This window comes from Cavia porcellus, unplaced genomic scaffold, assembly GCF_034190915.1.
Source record: "Cavia porcellus strain 051 isolate PalLab524CR breed Dunkin Hartley unplaced genomic scaffold, mCavPor4.1 scaffold_12, whole genome shotgun sequence".
Lineage (NCBI taxonomy): Eukaryota > Metazoa > Chordata > Mammalia > Rodentia > Caviidae > Cavia > Cavia porcellus.
Genome location: NW_026947495.1, coordinates 15,154,023 through 15,169,528, shown reverse-complemented (window position 1 = coordinate 15,169,528; position 15,506 = coordinate 15,154,023). Strand labels below are relative to the sequence as shown.

The window sequence follows — 15,506 nt, the reverse complement described above, 5'->3', positions numbered from 1 at the left end:
CTTAATGTCTCTTGTTCTCTTTGAAATAGCTGTCCATATCTTTACGTATGTTCAAATTAAACATAAGAGACTAGGCTAATTTCACTCTGAACAGTGAATAATAGTATTGCTAGATTTTATATCATAATGCTACAGTGTCCTGGCCTGTGGGTAAGTCCATGGAGACCCTAGAGGTGGAGTGGGGAGGAAAGGGTACAAGAGATGCAAAGAATGGAGACAAGTCAGAAGTCTGATCAAGTCTCATTTATTCAAGGAATGAGTATCAAATATATAGGGTATTGGGGAGGAGGGAGTTGGGTTCTGAGATGTCAGTAGGTAACTTAGCAACAGTGACAAGACTGAGGGTTATAAGTTAAATCAAATTTTCAAATTTCCCACGCATGGGCTGATTAACATAATTCCTGAACAGGCCAAACAAGCTAGGCAAGGTGCTGCTTAATTACCAAACTTAACTCCTAGAGGGAGTTAAAATGGTGCAGCCTGCAGATATAAGGTGGCAGCCAGCTACAGGGCTTCCCACACTACAGAATTAGCACTGGGTATCTTAGTGTCTCTTCGTCAGAATATCTGTTCATTACATTGTGCATTATATAATATGTTCTTGTAAACTGTTTAGAAATTCTCCTCATGTGTGAATCTCTACATGTATACCTATCCTTTCTGTATTACAGGGAAAAACAGATCAAAACAAGACAACAAAACAAATTCCTAGAAAAACATGAAATGAAAAAGATATATAAAACCACAGTATTAGATGACCTACAGCAGTTACTATGCTGTCTCTTGTTATTTTCAATAGAATTGTCTGCATCATCAGGCATAATACAGTTGAACTATAGCATTACATAGCAACTTTAATAAAAACACAATATTGGAGACATTGTAGGACTTCAAAAGTAGTTAATAATCAAACCAGAATGGGTATCTTATTGCATCTTGTCATCTTCAGATAGTGTTTCTACTCTTAGACTTGATACTATCAAGCATACCAAATTTAAATAAAATCAGTCACAATAAAACAGCAGTCTAACAAACCAGATTGAAATAAGATTAGTCACAGTAAGACAATGTAAGTGATACAGAACTTCAGTCTAAGTTAATAGGAAATTAAGGATAGTTACCATAATATATCCTGCTATTGTTGGGATAGCTGTCTGTGCCCTCAAATCTAGTATGAGTAGATAGATTGGAACAAAATAAAATCAAACTAAACAGAGCAATAAGACTAATGTGACTTTTAAATCCTAATACACTATTAACAATGTCCTCTGCCTTCCTTTTTTAGACAATTTCTACTCTTTCTCTTTCTCAGTGTGCTTTGTATATTTTGGGTCCCACTAACTCCTTTAGTTTTTAGATTAGGGGGCAAGCTATTATCTATCTAAGTGGTGCAGAACCTTTTTATCCCTGAGCTTGATCTTGAGCTGTATTCCTTTACCTGCAAATAATGATAATTTAATTTCTTATTTTCCTATCTTTAGTCCTTTTATGTCTCTCTCTTGTCTAATTACTCTGGCTAGTATTTCCAGCACTATATTGAATTAGGAGTGGCGATAATGGACATCCTTGTCTTGTTCCTGATTTTAGGGTAAAGGCTTTCAGTTTTTGCCCATTTAATATAATACTGGCATTGGTTTGACATAGCTGGCTTTTATTATATTGAGACAAAGACCATCTGTTCCAATTTCTGTAAGGTTTTTTTCATGAATAAGTGTTGGACCTTATCAAAAGCTTTTTCTGCATCTATGGAAATGATCATGTGATTCTTTTTTGGCTCTGTTGATATAGTGGATTACATTTATTCATTTGCATATGTTGAACCATCCCTGCACTCCTGGGATGAATCCCACTTGGTCATGGTATATAATTTTATTGATGATTTGCTGCATTCTGTTTGCCAAAATTTTATTGAGAATTTTTGCATCTGTGTTCATTATGGAGATTGGCCTGTATCTCTCTTTTTTTGGGGGGGGGTCTTTCTCAGGTTTTGGTATTAGAGTAATGTTTGCTTTCAGGAATGAGTTAGGGAAAATTGCTTCCCTTTCAATTTCATTGAAGAGTTTGAGGAGTTTTGGCATTAAATGTTCTTTGAATTTCTTGTAGAATTCCACAGTGAATCCATCTGGACCTGGCTTTTATTTGTTAGTAGAGATTTTATTATATTTTCAATTTCATTAATAGAAATTGGGTTATTCAGTAGTTTTACATCTTCTTGACCCAGATTTTGTAATTCATATGTTTCTAGGAGTGTGTCCATTTCTTCTGTGTTATCAAGCCTTTGAGAGTATAGATTTTTGAAATAGGTATTGATGATCTTCTGTATTTCCACAGGATCTGTAGTGATTTCACCCCTTTCATTCCTTATTGCATGAATTTGAGTTTTTCTTTCCTTTTTAAAATAAGGTTGGCTACAGGCCTGTCAATTTTATTTAGTCTTTCAAAGAACCAACTCTTCGATTCATTGATTCTTTGTATTGTTTCCTGAGTCTCTATTACATTGATTTCTGCTCTGACATTTATAATTTCCTCCCTTCTTTTGGCTTTGGTCTTGATTTGCTCTTCTTTTTCTAGATGTTTGAGGTGCAGTATCAGGTTGTTTATTTGTGTTATTTTGTTTTCCCAATGTGGGAGTTCACTGCAATACATTTTTCTCTGAGGACTGCTTTCATTGCATCCCATAGTTTCTTGTAAGATGTATCTATATTTTGGTTTGACTGTAAATATTGTTTAATTTCTTTTTTAATTTCTTCTGTCACCCAATGATTGCTCAGGATTTTATTATTCAATTTCCATGTGTTTGTGAGGCTTTTGCAATTTCTTTTGTCATTAATTTCTAGTTTCATCACACTATGATCTGATAACATGCGTGGAATAATTTCAATTCTTTTACATTTACTTAAGCATGTTCTGTGGGCCAGTATATGGTCTATTGTAGAGAACATTCCATGTGCTGCTGAAAAGAATGTATATTCTGATGTTGGAAACACTGTGTATACATCCACCAAGCCCATTTGTCCACAGGTGTGATTCAGTTCTGTTATTTCTTTGTTGATTTTCTGTCTAGTTGATCTATCCCTTTGCATCAACGGCATGTCAAGGTCTCCTGTTATAATTGTGTTATTGCTTATTTGATATTTCATTTCTGTTAATATTTGTTTTGTGTAGCTATTGCTCCCAAAGTTGGTACCTATATATATTTAAGATTGTTATCTCTTCCTCTTGAAGTTTTCCCCTAGCTAGTATATAGTGGCCTTCTTTATCTCTTTGGGTCATTTTTGGTTTGAAGTTCTCATTATCTGCAAACAAAAAAGCTACTCCTGCTTTTTTTGGGATCCTGTTGAATGGAGTATTGTTTTCCACCCTTTGACTTTCAGTCTGTGAGCTTCCTTTTGGGTTAGATGGGTTTTCTGTATGTAACATATGGTTGGATGTTGTTTCTTGATTCATTCTGCCAGTCTTTTAATTGGTGAATTGAGGCCATTTGCATTAATGGTTATAACTGATATATATTGATTTACTTTTGACATGTTATCTTTCTGCTGTTAATTCTTTACCTTTCCACTCTGTTTAATTATTTGCCTTGCTTACTGGTTTTTTCCTTTGTCTGTCTAGAATGTCTTTCAGTATTCTTTGCAGGGTTAGTTTGGTTGTCATGAAGTTCTTCCGCTACTCTTTGTCACAAAAGTATCTTATTTCTCTGTCCATTTTGAAGGACAGTTTTTTTAGGGTACATCAGTTTGGGTTGGAAGTCATTTTCCTTTAGGATCTGAAATACTTCATTCCATGCTCTTCTTGACTTCATTGTTTGTGTTGAGAAGTCTGCTATGATTCTGATAGGCTTTCCTTTATAGATGATCTGTCTCTTCTCTCCAGCAGCTTTTAATATTCTATTCTTATGTTGGATTTCTGGGATGTTGATTATTATATGTCTAGTTTTATTTTGGTTATGGTTATTTGGAGTTCTATATGCTTTACTGATCCTGATACCAGTTTCCATTCTTATATTTGGGAAATTTTCAGCTCTTACTTCTGTAAATAGTCTCTTGATATCATTTGTGTTCTCACCTTCCTTTATTTTTTATATGTATCGATCTTATGTTGTTTTTCTTTGCATCATCTTGCAGCTGTCAAATTATTATTTCCTGGTTCCTTGTTATTTTTAAAAGATCTTGCCTTTCCCATTCACTAGCTGCAATCTTGTCTTCAAGGTCTGAAATTCTACCTTCACTTTCATTGAGGCAGTTTTTCCAACTTTGGATGGAATTTTTTATTTCCTGTATATCTCTTTGAATCTACTTCATGCATTCTGTTTGTTTCTTATATTGTTCATTCAGAGTTTCCATCTTTTTGCATTGTTCCTCTAATTTTTAAACTATCCCTTTTTTAGATGTGTTCAGCATTTCTTTCATTAAATTTATCATTTCTTCTTTTACCTGGGAGACTATTTCTGATTTGATTTCCTTTATAGCTTCCTGGAGTTGTTTATTTACTTCAGTTGTTATCTTTTCAGCAATTTCAGGTGTATGACTTATATTTTCTTCTATGTCCATGTCTCCTAGGCTTGCTTGGGTTGGGCTGGGAGTTTGAGATTACATTTTGCTCTTTGATTTTATCATTTTCCTATATTTCTGAGTTTTTAGTGATGTTTCAAAGCTTCCCCCATGCACTGGAAATCACCTGGCCCACTTTTGGCTCCTAGAGCAGACAGCAGGTAACTGCTAGCTGCTTGGAGTTCTCTGGGCATGGCCCAATTAGGCCAGTGGGGACTCCTGAGTGTCCCCCTGTGACTTGAGACCTGGGGTGTGGTCTTACAGCCTGGGAGTGATATTCCAAGGCTTCCTTGTGGTGGGATTGAACATATGTGCATTCAGTGCCCAGGACTGAATTCAGGCCCCTGCCAGCTGCTTTGAGTTCGCTGGACTTGGGCCAGTTAGGCCCTTGGGGACCTCCTGTGCGTCCTCTGGTGATTTCAGATGCAAGGCGTGGTCTTACCGCCTGGGAGCGACATTCCGAGGCTCCCCTGTGTGCTGGATTTCAACCAGAGCAGGCTCAGGGCATGGGACTGAATCACTGTCTTGTATGATTGGCTTTATTCTGTGTTATTTTGCTTGGTTCTATTTTCTCTAAAATAAAATTAAAAATAAAAAGTAAGAGAGAGACAGAACAGAGAAAACAAACCAAACAATAAAAATCAAAGTACTCTCCAAATTAAAAATAAATATTAAAAAGAAAAAATAATTTTAAAGTAGTGTCCCCAGTTTGGCATTAGTTCCTTGCTAAAAGTTGGAATCTGACTGAATGACTCTGCCAGCTCTGTAGTGGGTTTACTTCTGTGTGTGATTGATCTTGGCCACCCCATTAACTCCTCTTACACAAAATGGTGGTTGGGCAAGGGGAGTCATCCTGTCCATCGCTAGCCAAGGCTGTTTGCCATTGGTCGTGGGGCAGGTGGTGGTCCTCTTGTGCAATCAAAGGCTGCTTGCCTGCTTGAACCTCAGGTCACAGGGCAGGGGGCAGGCTGTCCCCTTATCCTGTTACCAGCCAAGGCCTCTTGTCTGCTTGTGTCTTTGGATGTAGTAGAGGGGAGCTATGCCCTTGTCCTGCCATAGGCAAGGGGTTGTTTCTAGTCTTCTGCAGCTAGAGATAAGTACTGGCTTTTGGCACTCCCTGGACTGGAGTCTGGCTTCTACCTCCTACTTCTCAGTTGGGTCCCCCCCAGACTGTTGTCCAACTGCTGGCTGTCTCTTGTGACTAGACAACCCTGCAATCCATCTACTCCCAGACATTGGCACTAAAGCCACCCTGGGGCTACTTTGCTGCTGGAATTTAAGAATGGGAGCACTCTACATGCCTTATACAAGGGTAAATGAAAAAAGAAAAAAAAAAAAAGAATTGGAGCACTCTGAGATAAAGTGGCAGTCTCGCCCTCCAGCTGCTTCTCTGTGCAACCAGGTGGGGGACACCGCCACTCTGGTTCACTCAGCAGTCAATGACTGTAGGAGAGGCCACTCAGGAAAGTGTCCTGTGTGTTCTCACAGCTGCACAAGACTCTCCCAGTCCAGGTCAGGTCTCAGTCTCCAATTGCTGGTTCTGTGGGGCCTCTCAGGAAACAAGTGTATCACTGGGCATAAAAGTAGCTTTATTCCTGTTTTCTCCAATTTTAAAAGTAATGCAGGATAGTAGAAAACTTGTAAACTACAAAGTAGAAAGAAAAATACATAAATAAAATTTCTGTCCAACCATCCAAAAATAAATAACATATTTTTTATTAGGAATTTTTTTTATTTAAGGAGAAAAAGAAAAAAACAGAGAAAGGGTACAAGTAATACAAAATTTAAAAAATAAACAGTAAGAAATCACTAGTTAATAGATTACATATTCTCATCTTAGAAATAGTTGTTCAAGTTACAAAATTAAAGCATATAAAGTGGACTTTCAAACAGTGAGACTGCAAACAGTTTTGTTCAATGATCCAAAAAAACTCAGTAATATGGTTATCCATCTTATACACTCAAACATATATGCAGTTATAACCTTTAGAGCACCTTCTTTTCTTTTGTACAATGATAATTACACATTTTGGGTTTTATTATTTCCACAATTCTTATTACTTTTTTTGAAGAGAGTAAAACCAAATGCGACATATCAGAACAGAGTCAGTCAAATCAAAAGGATGGACATAATAGATAATGTAAAAACAAAACACAAGGTGATCAACAGTGGTTACCATACTGCCTCTTGCTATCTTAAGAAGAACTGCCTATATCATCAGTTATAATAAAATTGAACAAAACAGTAGAGAATACAACCAAAACATTGGAGACTTTACGGGATTTTAAAAGAAGATAATAGTCAACCAGAATGGGCGTCATAATGAATCTTATTGTCTTCACAATTTTGCCTATACTTTCGAACTTGGTACTATCTAGCAAAGCAGAATAGGGAAAAATCAGTCAAAGCAAGATGGTGAGGGCAATACAGGGTTTCAAATCAAGTTAATAGGAAATCAAAGTAGGTTACTATAATGTATCCTGTATTTTTTATTTATTTTTCCCTTAATTAAAAAGATAAAAATAAAGAAGTAAACAATTTAAAAAAAAAAGAAAAAAAAGGGGATTGAGATAAAAGAGGGAAAATACATAATATTAAAATGTCAGGTATTTCCTTCTTTTCTCAATGTATACATTATTTTATTTTGACACAATCATCATCAAACCCTGTATTATACATTGGGTTTAGTTGTTTTCTTTGATCTCATTAATAATAACTTGGCTATGAGTGAACTATACTTTTCATGAGTATAGTTCACAAAATTATTCTCCCATACGAAGTGTTTAGGTCAATACCTTCTTTTTCTTGTGATCCAGGAGATGGAAGATAGATGATAGATAGATAGATAGATAGATAGATAGATAGACAGATAGATAAATACATAGACAGATATCAGATGGATTTTTTTTTATAGAGTCTCATTAAGTTGCCCAGGCTAGGTTCAAACTTGCAGTTCTCCTGCTTCAGCCTCTCAGACAACTGGGATTATAAGCATGTACCACCATGCCTAACTGAGTTATTTCTCATTTTGAGACAGTATCTTACAAAGTTGTCCAGGCTGGCTTTAAGCTTGCAATCCTACTGTCTCAGCCTCCCGAACAGAGAGGATTATAGGTGTATACCACTGTACCTACCTTCATTATCATTTGGGTTTTTTTGTTGTTGTTTTTATTTTTTTATTTTAAAGAGATTAAGACAACAGAGGACATAACAAAGCAGACCAGAACAGAACAATGTAAGCAACACAGTATTTCACCACAAGCAACCCATAATTAACAGTTAACTACCATAATATCTCTTTCTTTGAAATAGTTGAGCATAACTTCATATATAATAATATCAAACATAACAAAATAGTATAAAACCATTCAAAGGAATGAAAATATTACAGGGCATTCAGAACCAAATAACAGAGAACGAACAATGGCTACTATATTGTCTCATTTTCCATGGAAAATTTGTTTATACTATCACACATAATAAAATCCAGTAAGATAAAATATGATAGAACCAATGGAAACAGAAGAACAAAAGCAGGACTTCAGAGTAAGATGATATTAAATCAGCACTGGCTATTATAATGTCTTGTTTTCTTCAAAATAGCTATTCATATTATCACAGATAATAAAATCAAACAAACCAAGAAAAATTCATTCCAACTAATGAATGCAAACATTAATGTTGTTGTTGTTGTTTTGGTTTTTATTTTTTTGAGACAAGGTCTTGCTGTGTAGTTCAGACTGGTCTTGATCTCACTGTGTAACCCCAACTGGCCTTGAATTTGTGGTAATCCTCCTGCCTCAGTCTCCCAAGTGCTGAGATTACAGATGTTTGCCATCTTGCCTGGCTTTCATTATCATTTTTCACTTTATTACTAATCCTGCAGTTAATAATTCAATGCAGAAAAATTCCATTGTATTTAGAATTCTTTCCTTCAGCTAGAAGACCAAAAGGTACCAATACTTTTTAAAGGTTTTGGAGTCTTTCTGCAAACTTACTTTCCAAAAGCATGGCCAGCAACTCAGACAGCAATGGCTGCTCTCCTGTTCACTGGTGATTCTTTTGGACAATGTCTGCCATTTATTGGGGGTGGAAGGTTGAGAAGAGGACACATCTTGTTTTTCTGCTTTGCACCTTTTGTTGGTACAAACATTTTTCTTATTTGGAATCTATTCAGAACCTAAAACCTCAACATTGGCTAATACTGAGGTAGTGAATCATGTAAGTTTGTGTGGTGGCTTAAAAGGGACAAATCACCTCTTCCCCAGCTCACAGCTCTCCAATGTGGACATTAAAGGACAGAAAACAAGGAGAGGCCCTGGGAGCAGCCTGAGCGGGGTACACTGAGGTCACTGCGCACTGCCTTCTCCTGGTCCCTCATGATCTGGGGGATGTTACTGGCAGTGAACAACACAGCTGGGCAGAGACGCCCACATTTCCCTGTCACCCTTGATTGGGCCCTGCAAAAGAGACCTGTGGCTTCACTTACAAATGGCTTTAGGATGAAAATCACCCGTACAGATCCAGTGAAATGGCAGCTACAGGGAGAAGAACAGACAGGAGGGAAGATGAGAGACACCACTGTCAGCAAAGCAAGGAATGCTCAGTACCCAAGCCAGGCTGCACAGCGCCCCCCAGCAGCAGCAGCCTGCAGTGGAGTTAGCAGCATCCAGCGTTAGCACTGATCGTGAGAAAGCAGGAAAGAAGCTACTGCTTTCCCTTTACTAACAAGGACATCTGAGTGCATGCAGCACAGTAAGGCAAAAGAAACAAAGTGAGCCCGTGGCATGCAGATGGGCCATGGGAATGGCCTGGCTTCACGACAACCTGCTTCTCACTCTGATACGAGGATCAGTCCCTGCGAGGTGGTGTCCTAAGACTCACTCACTCACCTTCCACTGGCTCCATACAGACACAGTGAAAATGTCAAGAGCAGCTTGTTTCTTGAATTCTGAAACGATGTGTGACCTTCAAATTTCCCTTTACACTTTCATATTATTTCCCAATTTCTAAAATAAATGAATAGTACTTTATAACTAAAACTATCTAAACTCATAAATCATTAATTAAAATAGTTTAAGAGAAAATTAAATCAGCAGGAAATTCTAGCTAAATGCGACATATAGAAGACCAGAATTTACCTCTGTTTTCTGTGTGAAATATCACTCAAAGCTGCCAAGAGGATCTGAGCAGGTGTGAATCCAGAAGACAAAGAACAGGGAAAAGTGTGGCATGAGACCACTGGTCCAGAAAAAAAAGTCATGAGGCAGGTGTGTGTGCGTGAGTGTGTGTGTGTGTTTGACAATAAATCAGAGATATCCTTGAAATTTAGGAAGCCAAAAAAATGAAAGGCTCAATAACCAGCTACTGTGGCTTGCAGATGGTCTGTGTGTGCCCCCCAGAGTCCTATGCTGAAGGCAGGATTGACTATGGCAATGCTAAGGCCAGGGAATGCAGAACAGGCAGAAGCCAGGCATGGTGGCACATACCTATGATCTCAACACCCTGGGAGGCTGAAGAAAGAGGGCTGTTAGTTCAAGCCCAGCCTGTGCCACTTAGTGACTTACTGAGACCCTGTCTCAAAAGTAAAAACTTAAAAAGGTCTGGAGATAAAGTTTAATGCAAAGGGCCTGGGTTCAATACCTACTCCACCCCCCTCCCCCCCAAAAAAAAAGGAAAGAAAAAGAAAGAGCCTAGTGAAGGAGACTAGGTCATGTGCTGACAGCATCAGACAGGATTAATGCTGGTGTCAGGGAATCGTTTCTCACAAAAACAATTGTTATGAGACAGAGCCGCCTGCCTTAGTGTGTGTAACTGTCTTCCTTTCTGTTTCTCCTCCCTGCTGTGATACAGAAAAGGGATCCTGCTCCCGGGTATTAGAATCAAGGGCCAGGGGCTGGGGATTTAGCTCAGCGGCATAAGCGCCTGCCTTGCAAGCAGGCAGTCGTGAGTTCGATCTCTGGTACCAATAAAAACGAAAAAGACAAAAAAAAAAAAAAAAAAAAGAGCAATAGAATCAAGGGCCAAATAAACCTCTTTACTTTAAACATGACCCCGTTCCCAGTATTCTTTCATAGTGACAGAAAACAATCCGACACCTACCATTTTCTAAAGAAAGCTGGGGGGCGGGGTCCTGCAGGTGCATTTGGGAGCAGGAGGACTGGGCAAGGTGAGGTTTGGATGGTGGTAACAAGAGGACTGGCCGTAAGTCTGTACCCAATCAAGTTGTAAAATGTCTGAAGCGACAGGCATTACCTTAACGTGGTCCTTACACATGCATTGAAGTGCCACACTGTGTCCACAAACATGTCCAATTACTATGTGTTGATTACAACTTCAAAAATAAATATACTTTCAAAACTCAGATTACACTTCAAAGAGTGCCTGATGCAACCCCACGAGTATTTAATAAATATTTGCTAATGAATAGATCCATGGATAAAGGAGCAGCCTTCCCTTTTGAACCAAGGCCTCTGGTTTCCCTGACTAGTGAGAAAGCACAAAAAAGTATTTCCACATGGTGACACTGAGTCCAGGTCCCTTAGCCACCAGAGTGGCCTGAGAAGCAAGCACAATGGAGCTGGGGTCAAGGGATGAAATGTACTTGTGCTGCCCTCAGTGTGAGCCACCTCCTCCTCCATAGGACCTGGCAGGAAGGGTCTAAGAGATGCCCAAGAAAAAGGGTTCAGAGACCCACAGCAGGCAAGGGAGCAAGGGTAGGCTTTGTGGGTCTGAGCCCCATCGTGTCGGTGGCACCCCTGGGCATTATGGTGACTTAACTGCTCCTGTCCTTTCCCTGCTGCAAGGAGAGGTCTTCTGATCCCAAGCCATGGCTTCCTGTCCTTCAATACTTCAAGACATGCACTGGACCCAGGCCTCTTGTCCCAGTGTGGGAGTTTCACAGACTCCGATAGCCAGTCCTGCACTTGTCTAGGGGACCCTTCAGTTGTTAAACACTAATTTCCCTTCTTTCACTCTGGGTCTGCTCAGTCAGCCTGTGAACCAAACCATGGCCCAATCTCTTGGAATGGAGGCCCTGAGAAATCAGGCCAACCTTGGACCAGAGTCAGCCTCTAGGCCCCAGCATAGACTTGGCTGGGGCTTGGCTCTGAGTTCCAGCACAGACTGTGCTTTCCTCTTGGTGTGTCCCCAGGGCCAGCCTGTCGGAGCAGGGGGCAGCAGTGGGTGTTCAGGAGGGTGTAGGGCATCCAGGGCCCTTTCTAAGGGAGGACGCATTTGTGTCAGCCCAGGAGAGACAGGCGGAGCCCTGGGCCTTTCTGGGCACCTTGGAAATGCAGCAGACTGGGTGCATTTAGGGGCTGGTTCCCACAAGTCAGAGTCTAGGGCTGAGAACCCTGAGAATGTGGATGTATTGGGCAGAAACGAGGGCAGGCAGTGAGAATTGCAAGGAAGGCAAATGCCAAGGGGCAGCAGCCAGCAGAGGTCTGAAGGGATTTAGGGAAGACTGGGAGGCCCAGCGGAGCTGTGTCCTCAGGGAGGCCAGGAAGATTTTCCTGTGTCCTCTTCTGTAAGTAGATGCTACCCAACTCGTTTTATGTGGCTGATACTACCCCAATAACAAAAATGGATATTACTTTTTTTTCCTTGCAGTACTGGGGTTGGGACCCAGAGGTGTTCTACCACTTAACTATATCTCCAACCCTCAAAAAAATTTTTTGAAGACAGGGTTTTATTAAGTATCCTAAGTACAATAAAACTTGGGATTCTCTTGCTTTGGGTTCCCTAAGTTCTTGGATTATCATCATGTACCATCATGTCGACCTAGACCAGTATCCTTTATGAATATAATATATAAGTCTTCAACAAACTAAATATTTGTATGCATGTGTAACCTAAGTACTGAGGTTGCCAAAGCAATAGGATCACAAGTTCAAGGCCATCCTGGGTAATTTAGTGAAACTCTGTCTCAAAATAAAAAATAAAAAGGACTGAAAAGTAGATGTGCTTTGGTAGAAAAAAATACATATATGGTGGTTATGTAGATTAAAAAATTTGAAATGTATTACAGTAAAAGATACACTTCCATTACCTCCCTACTCAAAACACTGCCTCTTACTTACATACCTCTCCCATCCTTCTTGCCACTTTCTGGAGTAGTTCTGAAAGTCCTCTGGTTGCATCTTTTTGTGGCCAACTCTACGTCTTCAATTGATTGGAAGTATTTTAACAATTTCTGTCATATAAAATACTACAGTGTGTTATAGTTTGTGTCTGGATATCCCCTCAAAGACTCATGTGGTAATGGAGGCAGCTGCGTCTAGCATTTGTGATTGCTTTGTTGTCTAGTGCTGGAATTGGCAGTGTGAGTGCTGTACCCATCCAGGTGCGGGTAGCGGGCACACAATATAAGGGAGGGAAGGAGGCATGCTTTTCCCTTTTGCCTTTTTTGCTCTTGTCACCTTTGGTACCGCTCCCATGAGCAGCTGTTCCTGTGCCATGCCACCCTGCCTTGGAGCCAGCTGATTATGGATTTAAATCTCCAAAAACTGTAAGCTAAATAAACCTTTCTCTTCTCATTATGGGTGTCAGGTGTTTTGTATCCTGCACAATAAAAATAAAAACTGTGTCAATTTTCTATTGGAATACTTCTTCCCTCCCCTCTCCATTTGTTTATATATTTTTTTTCCTTGCAGTGCAGAAGAGGGAACCATGGGCCTCACAAGAATAACTGCTAGGTAACACCTCTAGCCACCAATACTCTTTAAAAAAAAAAAAATAGACCCACGGATAAGCAAAATGTGTGTAAATATAGAATGAAACAGTATTCCACCTAAAAAAGGAGGAAATTCTGATACATCCTACCTGGAGAATGTACCTGAAGATCATTGTGCTAAATGACATAAGCAAGTCGTGAAATGAAAAATATCTATGATTTCATGCATAAAAAGTAATTAGAATCACCAAGTTGATAGAAATAGAAAGTAGAATGGTAGTCACTAGGGCCTGGAGCCGGTAGGTGTTTAATGGGTACAGAGTTTCGAGTTCTATGGCTGGATGGAGTAGGTGGTGGTTGCATAGCAGTGTGAATGCTATGCCACTGAACTTAAAACTTAATGCCACTGAGCTTAAAAATGCTTAAAATGGTAAGTTTTAGTTACACTTTACCATATTAAAAAAAAACCCTAGGTCAGCAAAAAAAGATGTGCAGAAATAGTGCTCATTGCTTCTTGGCCTTTTGCCTAAGATCAAGCATCAATTCACTTTAATATTGGATACGTCCTCTATCCGAGGACAATCTATTAAATGGCTTTTGGAGCTGGGAGGTGGAATAGGAGCTTGCTCCATCCACTATGCGCATCGACCTGGTATTGTAATGCCTCCAAGAACAGTATACTCCCATGGGGGAAATTAAGAGAGAGAGCACGGAGAGAGAGAGCTGTGTGTCAGGACTGAAGCCACTGAGACGGAAGCAGAGGAGGAGCAGCAGATCTTCACAGAGACTCAATTGGCCATGGCATCTCACAGCACTGCTTTTAATCCAAGTGTCCCTGTCTGTGCCTACACTCCTGGGGTTGCTCTGAGTGTCAACTAACCTCCCAAAGTGAGTGTTTCTGCTTTCAGTTCCCAGGTGTGCTCATGCCTGTGGCCAGAAGTGGACCACATGCTTGTCCATCTCGCTGTGCTCAGTTCAGTTTAGGGTGCCTGGGGACAATCACGTGTGATATGGCCAGTGGGCAGGTAGGTATCTGTAGCTTAGGAAGAGAATGAGAACCACAACAGCTGTAGTTTCCCACATTAGAGTCTGGTAAAGCTATAGGCATGGGCTGGCCCCAAAATAGAGGAGGGACAGGCTTTACTGACACTCTTGCACCTCAGGAGCTGCTGATTACAGCAGAAGTGTCCACCCCAAGTTCCATCGGTTAAGACCTTGGCCTTGCTCCCCACCTGCCGCAGCTGACTCTCCGTTCTACCAAGCACGAACAGAGGTGTCAGCTCAATGTGACCTCCTTCTAAATCTGGCTGGCTCCCTGGATCCATTAACACTGCACCACACATGGCAGTGAGGAGCCAGCGGGTTGTAAGGTCCACACTGGACTCCCGTGGAGACAACAGTAGCATTGCAGCAGAAGCAGGGACATCAGCTCGCACTTAGACAGCCAAGTGCAAGGAGGATCAAGAGGGGCTGAGGCCAGCTCATGGATTATTTGGTGGGTTGGGGGCTGCATGGGCTGCTGCATAATTCTCAGGCTGGCTAAAAATCTCTATGGGTTTTAAGGAGGAAACAATAGAAACGTCCAGAAGGAAATAACCAGAGTCTCCTGCCAATTGATCTGGCATCTGGGAAGAGGTCCCGCAGTTATTAATAATCTCTGTATTCTGATTTCATGCAACGGACAAAGGGATTAAAAAGTTGCTGCTAGAGGCAAAGTGGTTTCAGCCAAAGCTCTACTTTCTGTTCTCCCAATAAATGAGTATTTTTCTCTGTGGGAATGCTGAGAGCTGATTGGCCTTTGAACAGATCTGGTGGACTGGGAGCCACGTGGTGGATAGGTATATTTTCCAAACCACGCCACTTTCAGTGTACAGTCTTTGAGTTGTACCCACTTCCATCTGCTCCGAGTAGGGGTGAGGATGGCTGCTCCTGTGGCTTCTGGGAACAGCAGAAAATGGAGCACACTCTGAGTCTGAGACCTTAGCCCCATGTCCTGTAGGATTCCAGAAGACAGGCACTATGCAAAGTCTGTGCAGTGAACTTCACTTTGTCCACAGAGCCATGATCGCGTTGGCTTGTGGTTACCCCTTGGCATGGCGGGGGCCCATTCAGTAAGAGGCTACAAATAAATAGGTTAGAAAGGTGAGAGTGTTAGTGAAACAGAGTTCCCTCTGGAAACTGTGCTTGAAATGATCATCAGTTCCTGAATTATGCACATTTTGTGGGGAGACAGCTCTGCCTCCACATCAGATGCAGAGCCTGACAAAAGCCACAACTCTGT

General features: G+C 40.5%; 1 pseudogene; it reads left to right on the top strand.

Moving 5' to 3' along the window:
* The first annotated feature begins 13,731 nt into the window (after window positions 1–13,731).
* On the top strand, window positions 13,732–13,911 carry LOC111754204 (U2 spliceosomal RNA; annotated as a pseudogene).
* Window positions 13,912–15,506: the final 1,595 nt, after the last annotated feature.